We start from the raw sequence: 10901 nt of genomic DNA, 5'->3' as shown, positions 1-10901 counted from the left end.
CAGAACCCTACGTCCCCGTTGTGGGGCATAAAGGGGCACGGGTCTGAGGGGAAGTGCCACTGGGGTCAACTGGGGGTTATAGAGCTGTGAAACTGGGTACTTTGGTCATAGAGGAAGGAGGCGCCTCAAGGGGGTCCGGTCCAGGGTCTTAAGCAGGACCCGACCCAACTTAGTAGCAGGGCTGTGAAAGAGGGCTTTCCCTGAAGAGGTGGCACTGGAATGGCCAAGGATGGAGTGAGTGGTCCCGGCAACCGGGGTGGGTAGGGAGCTGGTGTGTGGGCGGGGAAGATTTTGGAGTGAGGAAGAAGGAACAGAAAGGATCAAGCCATGGCACTTTCTGGTCTGAGATAAAGGGACTTAACCTTGACCAGAGAAGGGACAGAAGAAACAGGACTGGACAGAACCCATCCTCTCTACAGCTGTAACTGAGCACCTCTGGGAGGGGGCGGGGACACAGGGCCTGACAGGGTTGGGGTTTGACACATACTAACTATTATTTTTCTTTTCCATTGAGGACTGCCCCAAATCCCTTGCTGGCCACCCTGGGCACCAGCTGGGTGGCTCAGGACTCCATCCCAGAGTTCAGAGTTGGGCCATGCCTCCTCCAAGTCTCCCCCAGACTACACCTGCAAGGTGAGGGCTTGGCAAACCCCTCTCAGGAATGCCAGCCTGGTCTCCTTGCTCTATACCCTTTCCAGCTTGGCTTCAGTAGGGCCAGGCTGGGCCTGTGCCAGGCTCAGAGCTACCCTCCCTTAGTTTTGCAGAGTTGCCAGCCAGGTTGCTCCTTCTCCATCTGGGCACTGATAAGAGGAATGAAGTCCAGAGCTGTGGTGACTAAGGTGAGTCCACATACTTCCCAATTCCCTCTCTGAGCCTCCAGCCAGCTGCAAGGCAGGTGATATGAGCCTCCAGCTGCAGAGGAGGCATCTGGGTCCAGAACAGCACTGAGACCAATCCAGGGGCCCAGGATGAGAGCTCTGGCCTGGGAGTTCAAGGCCCAGCCCTGCCCCATCCTGCTGAGGGGCCCTAGGCTGTGCCTAGTAGCCAGAGAGGAGGGCAGAGAAGAAGTCAGTGCTTGGACTCAAATCCAAGTGCAGGTGGAAGTAATAACAGGGCAAGGATAGCCTCGAGTGCTTTGCCCATCTCTGAGCCTCATTTTTCCTCATCTGGACAATGGGATCATGACCCTGTTCTACCTGCCTCACAGAGCCTTTTGGGTAATCAGAGGCAAAACAGAAGGAGAAAGAACTGGACTTTGGAGCAGGACACACATTCCAAGCCTGGCTCTGAATCTTACTTGGCTGTGGCCTTGGGCAGGCCACAACCTCCCTGAGACTCGGTTTCCTCATCTGTAAAACTTTCCCAGCCCTGCCACTTGTGGTTGGCAAGACGGTTAGGTGAAGTCATGGATTTCAGAGGCTCATTGTTAAACCAACAAGTCTGCAGCCCTCTGGGAGTTTCCTGTTTAATAGAGGGAAAGGTTGGGAAATAAGGCAGACTCACACTGAAAGTAAATAGAATCATCTAAACAATTCCAGATGGAGGAGGGTGTTACTCCAACAGGCTCTGAAGGAGGGGAGATCCCGACCACCAAGAAGCCTCCCAGAGGAGAAGCAGGTGCTGGCTGGAAGGCTGGATCTACATGAGACACGGCGTCTAGTGGGCGAAGCCTCAAGTGGGGAGGGCTCAGGCCTGTTGGGGTGGGAGGAGGGCAGCATGAATCAGTCCGAATGGCTAAGCTGCAAGGGTGCAGCCAGGATGTGAAGCCAGGAGGTGAGAAAGGAGAAGCTGCAAACAAGCCACAGGCTTCCCAGTGTCAGAGTTCAGAGAACCACCACAAGGGCACTGGTGAAAATGCAGATTCTGGGGCCATTCCTTTGATTCTAACCCAGAAATCTGCATTTTAACCAGCCCTCCTTCTTTGTGATGCAAGTGGGGTGTCTTGGGGTCACATTTTGGGGACATGCTGCCTGAGTCATTTCCAGTTTGAGACCTGAAAGGGTAAGGGCTAAAGCCATGAGTTCTAATCTTGACTCTGGCACTTTCTGACTCTGTGATCTTGGGCAAATTAAGCCATGCCCTAAGCCTCAGATTTTGGATCTGTCAAGGGAGAGTTATCCCTCCTACCTCGGTGGTGAGCCTGGATGGACCCCCTTCCCCTTCTCTTTCCTTTCTCCCTCCCTCTTTTTTCCCTCCCTCCTTGCCTTCAGCCTCAGAGCTGCAATACAAACCTGCCTTATCACCCTGGCTCCGAGCAGGGAAGCGGGGGAGCCTTGGCCGTTGGAGTTCAGGCAAGGTCAGGCCCCATCCTCTAATGCGTCACTATCAATGTCGGGCTGCTGAACACAGCACCGGCCCAGTGGTCAAGGCAGAAGGAAAACATCAATCCTGGCCTTGGAATTCACCCTTCCCACGCTGGGCCTCTGGACCTATTTTTAGCAGAGCCCCCCTGTGAGGGGGCTGAAATCTTGGGAAGGCTTACTGCTTTCCTCAGGGCCTCAGTTTCTCCATATGTCAGACAGGAAAGAAACCCTGCCAGCCTTCCTTTCCAGGAGACCCAGTGGAAGTAGGAAAGTCTTAGGCAGACAAAACTGCCAACCTGTGCTGCTGACCCTTGCTGTGACCTTGGGCCAGTGGTGTTCCTTGGGGTGTCGGTGCCATCTGTGTGCGGTCTGTAAAAGTGGGTGACCAGCCCCCCAGTGAGGCATCAAGTGTTCCAACAGGCAGGTCTGGGATGGGTACACCACCCCCACTCCCTCCCCGCCAGAGGGCAGGAAATGCCCAGAGAGCAAACATTGTCCTTCCTCACTGACAGCCCCAGAGGGCCCACAAACTGTGGCGCAGACATGTTCTATTTGGGCCCCACACTGCTTTTTTGAAATGAGAATTAGTTGTCAACATTTAACAATCAGGACATGTCTCATCAAAACTCAGATTTCCAGCTTCCCTTGAGGAATCAGCAGGCCTGGAGGCCCTGGGCTGTCCCAGGCAGGACCTGCTCTTCCATTTCCCTACAGCCCCTCCATTTAGTGAGTCCCTGACCCTGAGGGCAAATGATGTCTAAGCAATGACACCTGCCAGGCGTCTGAGTGTGTGTCCCCTGCCCTACCCCATTACAGAGCCAGGGAGACTGATCCAGGGAGGGGGAGGACCTGCTCGGGGTCACACAGCAAGTGAGGTTTGGGCTGCTGTGGGACCCAAGGGTCCTCTTTCTGGTCTCATACACTGAGTTGTTCTCCCTCACAGCCTCTGGAAGGGGCAGTCCTTGGGAGGGTCTGGAAGCAGCGAGGGGAAAGACGGGGCTGGCTGTGAGGGGCTCTCTGCTTGTCCCTATCCCCTCCAGCTCCATGTGCAGATCAGGCCAGAGCAGGGATCTTGGAGGTGATGGGGTCGAGGCAGGTGACAGAAGCAGGCTGAACCCTTCCTTGACCAGGTGCTGGAGACACAGGGTGAAGGGGACTGGCTCCCTGCCCTCCCAGGCTGCCCAGGGGAGAGACATTAAGAAAGAAGCTGTTATGGGCTGTTACTAGTGTGAGGAATGCCGCAGGGAGAGAAAATGGTGGGGAGGAGGACCCACCTCCAAACTGGGACCTGGTGCCAGGAAGATGCTTCCTTGGACAGAGCAGCCCAGGAGAAGGGGCCCCAGTGAAGTCTACAGGGAGCCTGGTGTGGAAAAGGAATGTGGAGCAGGCCAGGGAGGCTGGAGTGGAGACAGCAAGGGGAGAAGGGGATGCAAGGTGTAGGGTAGATACACAAGGGGGCAGGGGCCCAAATACCTGCTATCAGAAATCCCCTCATTGGCAGCACTGTGATTCTCAACCTATCTCAGGGGCCTCCATTTCTTTCTGGCCCTGTAGGCATTTGAAGGCCTACCTGGCATCCCCTCTGACCAAAAGTGGGGGGGCTCTGAGTGCAGCTTGGGGGAGAAGTATGCTGGGTGGGCAGGGGCAGTGAGGAGAGCACAACACTTAATGACAACAGTAGCAGTTCTAGTCAAATGTTCGTTCACTCCTGCTGGGTGGCCTGGCACAATGATTGTGTGCACAACCTCAGGTGCCGTTTGAAGAAGCTCTAAGGTCAGCAGCTCAGAATGGTTAAGTAACCAGCCTATGGTCATACACCCGGTGAGCCCAGGGGACAAGGCTGACCTGCCTTCCAGTCCAGTGCTGCACCCAGGGAGGTTGAGGAAGCAGGGAGGGCTGAGGCTGCTGCAGGGCTCTTGGGGTCTTGGAGAAGGCTTTTTTCTACTTCTGGGTGACAAGTCTGGTTTGGGCAGGCGGATGGAAGCACTTGGTCAAGGAGGCTGACTAGGCGGGCTGTGGGCTGTTCCGACTCTTAGGAGAAGTCATCCACGTCCAGGAATCTCTGGGCAGCCAGCTATGGCCTCGGGGGCAGTTCTCCTGCCAGACCCCACACACTGGGGGACGCTCTGTTCGTTCCCTCGCTGTGTACCCGGGTCAGTGGCCATGTGCCCTGATGGACAGCCCCAGGGCGCACAGCCTGGCCCAGGCCGCTCTGCTTGCTTCTTCCTCCTCAGGGTCCCCTGCAAGGAGAGAAGTGGGTCCTGAGAGCTGTAGGTTTTCTGACCTACACCCCAGAGTTGTTTCCTAGGGCGAGGGAGCAGCAGCCCCACTCTTCACTGCCACCTCTCCCAGGGCCCACAGCCACCCCCTCCCTTTCAGTATTAGCAGTAGTGGTAATAATAGCCATTATCTCTTTGAATTCTGTTCCAGGCACTGAAGTGAGTTATATCTAATTCTCACAATACCCTATTATCAGCCCCATTTTCAGAAAGTGGAGGCAGGGTGTTGGCTGCCCAGGGTTCAAATCCCAGCTCCATCCTCTGCATGCTCTGTGATCTCAGGCAGTTGGCACAGTGTCTCTGAGCCTCAGTTTCCTCCTGCACAAAGAGGGGGGTGATACTTCTTGCACACAAGGTTGAAGTGCAGACACAGTGAGAAGCTGCCTCTGTGCTTGGCAAATAGTACCCGAAATGCAGTTAGTGTCAGCTGTTGGCTACAGGCAGTGAACTGAGACTTGAAAAAGTGACTTTTCCCAAGTTCCAGAGCAGGTGTCAGTGTTGGAGCCAGGCCTGCCTCCCCATAGCCACGCCTCTATCATTGTGTCATCACCCTGCCACCCACCTCCCTGCCAAGACCCTCTAGTCAGGGTGCCCGATTGTGGCTCCCACTCTCGAGGGGTTCCCTTTGGGTGTAACAAAAGCCCTCAGGCGTGGTGGGGGAGGCAAGACCACGGGCATGGTTGGGGCCCAACTGATAGTGAATTGAAAGGTTCTTGTGTAAGAGTTATAGGCTAGCCCTGGAAGTGCCTCTACGCTGCTGCAGCCTTTGGGGTTGGAGCCGTTGAGAGCGAAATCGGCCTGGGAGTGACCACTAAATAACGACACCCCACCTTGGGGAAGTGTTCTCAGCTCCAGTCCCCACCCTACAGTCTTTGCTCACTCTGCAGCACGAATCTCTTTGCAGCACAGACCTGAGATCTGCAGCACACAGGCTCGCAGGGGCTTGCAGGGGCCAGAAGGCCTGTTTTACTTCCGCCACTGTCCTCCCCAGGCGCATGGCCTGTTATGGCCAAGCCTTCCTCTCTTACAAGAAAAGCCCCAGATCCAGATGGTTACGGGAGCACTTTGAATCCTTACTGTTTTTTAATAACAAGAAATTATTTATTTGAATAGATAATGCTTGTATATGGTAAAAATGCAAATAACAGAATAGGGTAAACAAAGAAATCCCTCTCCCCCAGGTTTCTCCCCGGATACACCCCCTGCTCCCAGGTTCCCAGGAGTCCTTCAGAGATCCCATTCATTCATTCAATAACTATCCATGGATTGTTTACTCTATGCCAGCACTGCACGTATAAAAAATACCACTACTTGTTTGTGCCTTGCTTTTTTTTTGTTTTGTTTTCATTTTATCTCTTTTCATATTGGCATACCTTACTGGTTTATGTGTGGTTACATCCCCATTTTCATTCCTAACATTTTTTTCCCCATTAGTGTTGCCTAAGTTTTTCTATAATCTTAATTTTATTTATTTTTTTTAAATTGTGGTAAAATATACATAACATAAAAATAATTTTAACCATTTTAAGTGGATAATTCTTTCACATTAAGTACATTGACAATACTGTGTAACTTTCACCACCATCTGTTTTCTATTTCCAGACTATTTTCACCATCCCAAACCAAAACTCATAACAATAAATCTCCAGCTCCCTTACCCCCACCACTAGTAACTGCTATTCTCCATTGAATGGACTTGGCACCCTTGTCAAAAATCAACTGGCCATAGATAGGTGAATTTCTCTTTGGACTCTCAATTTTATACCATTAGTCTATATGCCCATCTTTATACCAGTACCACACTGTTTTAATTATTATAGGTTTGTAGTAAGTTTTGAAATCAGGAAGTGTGCATCCTCCACTTTTGTTCTTCTTTTTCAAGAAGGTTTTGGCTATTCAGGGCCCCTTGTAATTCCATATGAATTTGAGAATCACCTTTTCCATTTCTGCAAAAAAGGCTGCTGGATTTTGAAAGGGATTGTTTTGAATTTGTACCTTGCTTTAGGCAGTATTGACATTTTAACAATATTAAGTCTTTCAATCCACGAACACTGGATGTCTTCCCATTTATTTAGTTCTTTAATTTCTTGTAGCAATATTTTGTTACTTCTCAGTGCAGAAGTCTTTTACCTCCTTGGTTAAGTTTTTTCTAGGTATTTTACTCTTTTAGATTCTATTATGAATGGAATTGTTTTCTTGATTTCCTTTTCAGATTGTTTGTTACTGGTGTATAGAAACCCAACTGACTTCTGCATGTTTACCTTGTATCCTACAACCTGGCTGAATTTGTTCACTAGTTCTAGCAGCTTTCTTTTGGATGCTGTGGGATTTTCTATATATAGGATCATGTCATCTGTGAATAGGGATAATTTGACTTCTTTCTTTCCTATTTGAATGCCTTTTATTTCTTTCTCTTGCCCTAGCTAGAACATCAAGTGCAATGTTGAGTAACAGTGGTGACAGCAGGCATCCTTGTCTTGTTCCTGTTTCTAGGGGAAAAGCTTTCAGTCTTTCATCACTATTTATTGTAGGTTTCTCATAAATGCCCATCTATTTCTAGTGTTTTTATCATGAGATGATGTTGGATTTTGTCAAATGCTTTTTCTGCATGAATTGAGATGATCATGCTTTTTTTGCTCTTCATTCTAATAATGTGGTGCATTACATTGGTTGATTTTCTTGGCTAAATCATCCTTGCATTTCTGGAATAAATCCTACTTGTTCGTGGTGTCTAATCCTTTTAATATACTGTTGGATTTGGTTTGCCAGTATTTTTTTTTTTTTAATCTTTGCTATGTTTGGTATTGTTACACACCTTAACTTCTGAAAATCTATTGGATTTTAATTTATATCTCATTGGGAATTTAATTTGCATTTCACTTTTATTTAATGATGTGGTACATCCTTTTGTATATTTAGGAAAGTTGAGTTCTCTTTTCTATGAAATGTCCATTTATTTGCTTATTAAGCCCGTTTTGCTTATTTGATCAATGTGTATATTTATAAATTCTGGATACTAATCTTTTGTCAGTTACAAATGTTGTAAATATATGTGCCTTGTTTGCAACTCATCTTCTCTCTTCCCTAACAAAAGATATAAAGACATTCTCCTGTATTTTCTTATTTTAAAGTTTTACCTTTAATATGTAAGATGTTGCTTATCACTCAAACCTCACAAAGGCAAGATAGATACTAGAAAATGTCACTCTGATCATACTCTCCAGAGGAGCCTCAGGGTTCCAAGGATTGCATTTGAATTTGTTTAGTGCGAGATAATCAAAAGAAGATCCTGACTGCAAGTGAATCTAGATATTTCACTTTCATCTTTTCACAGCTTAATGTGTAGAATGCCATGCCACAAGTGTTCTTGAGTGGGGTTGAGTGAGTCATTCTGCAGAATCTGTCATCAACACACAGGTTATAATGCCCATGAATGGATTTTGTTGAGTAGTTTTGCATCTATATTCAAAAGGGATATTGGTCCGTAATTTTCTTTTCTTGTGCTGTGTGTATCTAGCTTTGGTGTCAGGGTAATGCTGACCTTATAGATGAATTAGGAAGTAATATCTTCTCTTCTATTTTTTTAAAAGAGTTTGAGAAGGATCAGTGTTAAATCTTTAAATGTTTTGTAGAATTTAGCAATAAAACCATCTGGTCTTGGACTTTTTTCGTTGGGAGGTTTATGATTATTGATTCAATATCTTCACTTGTTAGATGTCTGTTGAGATTTTCTATTTTTTTTCTTGCATCAGATTACGCAATTTGTATGTTTCTAGGGACTTGTCCATTTCATCTAGGTTTTCTAATTTGTTGGGATATAATTGTTCATAGTATCCTCTTAACAATCCTTTTTATTTCTGTAAGGTCAGTGGTAATGCCCCCATTTTCATTCCTGATTTTCATTATTTGTGTCCCCTCTCTCTTTTTCTTTGTTAGACTGGCTAAAGGTTTGTTGATTTTATTGATCTTTTCAAAAAACCCAACTTTTGGTATTGCTGATTCTCTCTATTGTTTTTCTGTTCTCTTTTGGTTATCTCTGCTCTAATCTTTATGATTTCCTTCCTTCTACTAGTTTTGGGTTTATTGTTCTTCTTCTTTTTTTTTTTTTTTTTTTTGGTGTGAAGTTGAGTTATTGATCTGTGATCTTTCATCTTTTTTAATTTAGGTATTTAGGGCTATAAATTTCCCTCTGAGCACTGTCACTGCTGCATCCCATAAGTTTTGGTATGTTGTGTTTTTGTTTTCATTTGTCTCAAGATATTAACTGATTTCCCTTGTGATTTCTTCTTTGACCCACAGATTTGTAAATTTTTTAGTTTTGTCACCACCTAGGGCCATTGCCCTTCCCAATTGGTGTTTTCCACCCCCTAGTTTGGCACCTGTTAGGCCCTAACCACAAGACCCTGTTAAACGCAAGATCCTGTTTTTCCCCTTAACCAAGTAAACTAACTCAAACTGGCTCTAAAGTATGCACAGTTAAGTTAAATCTTGACCTAGAGTCACCTCAGCTCATTACAATTGTTGATTCTCCACTTCCAGGTGGGATTTAGACACCATTCTTTGAACATGCAATGTATGTAGAAGCATGTTTTAACAAGATAACCACTTCCTCAGGCAGCCCTTATCCACATCACCCTAACACCACCTACCTCTCCACACACCAGAAAAGCCAATATAATGCTGCTACACTTGTAACTTGAGGAGACAGATCTGAGACAAGTTCTCCTGTCTCCCACAAGGTTTGCCTTTGCTAAATAAACTCTCTTCTCAAAAACCTCGGTGTCACTCGACTGACTTAGTGCGCATTGGGTGAGGACTCACTTTTGAGCTGTAACGCTTGGTGACCCAGAAGGGACCCCAGGGTCTTTAAGACCCTATTGCCCAAGGACTCCATAGCCTCCTGGAGTGGTGAGTACTAGCTGTCGACCTTAAGCAGCCACCTAGACCCTTTTGTCTAGAAGTTTGGCACATGTGTCCCACTTAAACTCCACCAACACCGTGGACCCTGACAGCACTTTCATTTTAAGAAGTAGAAATGGTTCTGGGAACAGACATCTCTTGGGTGAATGCTTTTATAAAATATCTACTCTTTTACCAAAGTCTTGGAGCACAGCCTCACTTAGCGCTTGGGGCAATCTAGGAATGTGGGCTAGAAGCCCACCCGAGGCTTGCCAACTTGGTTTTGGGGTACAGACCCTGAGGCTCTAGAGGACTGCATATTTAGATTCTCACACTTGGTTCTCAGTACTTGGTATTTGTTATTTGACTTCTAGGATTTGGTTTTTGTTATTGTTCATTGTCTTGGCTTTTATATTGTCTACTGTTTGTCTCACGCCATGGGAAAGTCTCACAGTACTGCAAAGGAGAGATGTAGGCCTCTGAAGCACATATTAGATAACTGGTCACTGTTTGGTTATGAACCCATGAAAAAGAAGAGGATGATATTTTTATATAAAAAATATTATGACCACAATATGATTTAGGGGATAATGTTAAGTGATCTGAAGAAGGATCCTTAGATGTTCTTACTATGTTACAATTGAATTATTTTGTAAAAGAACCAATAAATGGGAGGAAATTCCCAAAGTTCAATGTTTCATGGCTCTTTCACACAATGCTAAATTACAACAAAAATGTTTTCAGTGCCAGATAATGGTTATGCAGGATTCTAAGTCCCCTGTTTAATCTTTGACAAAGAAACCTGTCCTCCGAGATTCTAACCCAGAGGAAGTTTTGTCACTCCTACAGTTCCCTGGTGTACCTCCATCACCCTATGATAGAAATGTAGGGTGCAATGGAGAACCCATGGCTGCTGCTGCCCAATGAGAATCTCTAAATCAGGAAGGAATGGTCTCTCCTTCACATACCCATCAGGGTACTCCTTATGGCAAGGGGACAGCCCCTCTCAGGCAAGACAATTTCCCCTAAGGCAAGTCCCCACTGGTATAGATGATCAAGGAAGATCAAGAGATTTGTCTGTGTTCATACCCCATTCTGTACTTCAGACTTGTATCATTGAAAAAACAGTGTTCCCTCCTATCCAGACATTCCAAAGAAAATGGAGAACCTCTTCACCTCCATATTGCCACCCATATCCCAACCTGGGCAGACACACGGGCCCTCCTGAACACTCTCCTAACACTGGAAAAGCATAGGATGGTTTTAGAAAAAGCTAGACAAGAAGCTGACCAACTCAGTAGTGACCAGCTAACTAGCCTAGTACATGTCCCCAGGCAGCAGACCTTCCCCCTAAATGAGCCTAACTGGGATCCAAGTGATCAAGGGGAATCGACCAAGGTTAAATCACTGTAAGGCTTGC

This window comes from Choloepus didactylus, chromosome 1 (assembly GCF_015220235.1).
Source record: "Choloepus didactylus isolate mChoDid1 chromosome 1, mChoDid1.pri, whole genome shotgun sequence".
Taxonomy (NCBI): Eukaryota; Metazoa; Chordata; class Mammalia; order Pilosa; family Megalonychidae; genus Choloepus; species Choloepus didactylus.
The sequence above is the reverse complement of the archived record's forward strand: the minus strand, read 5'-3'. Positions refer to the sequence as shown.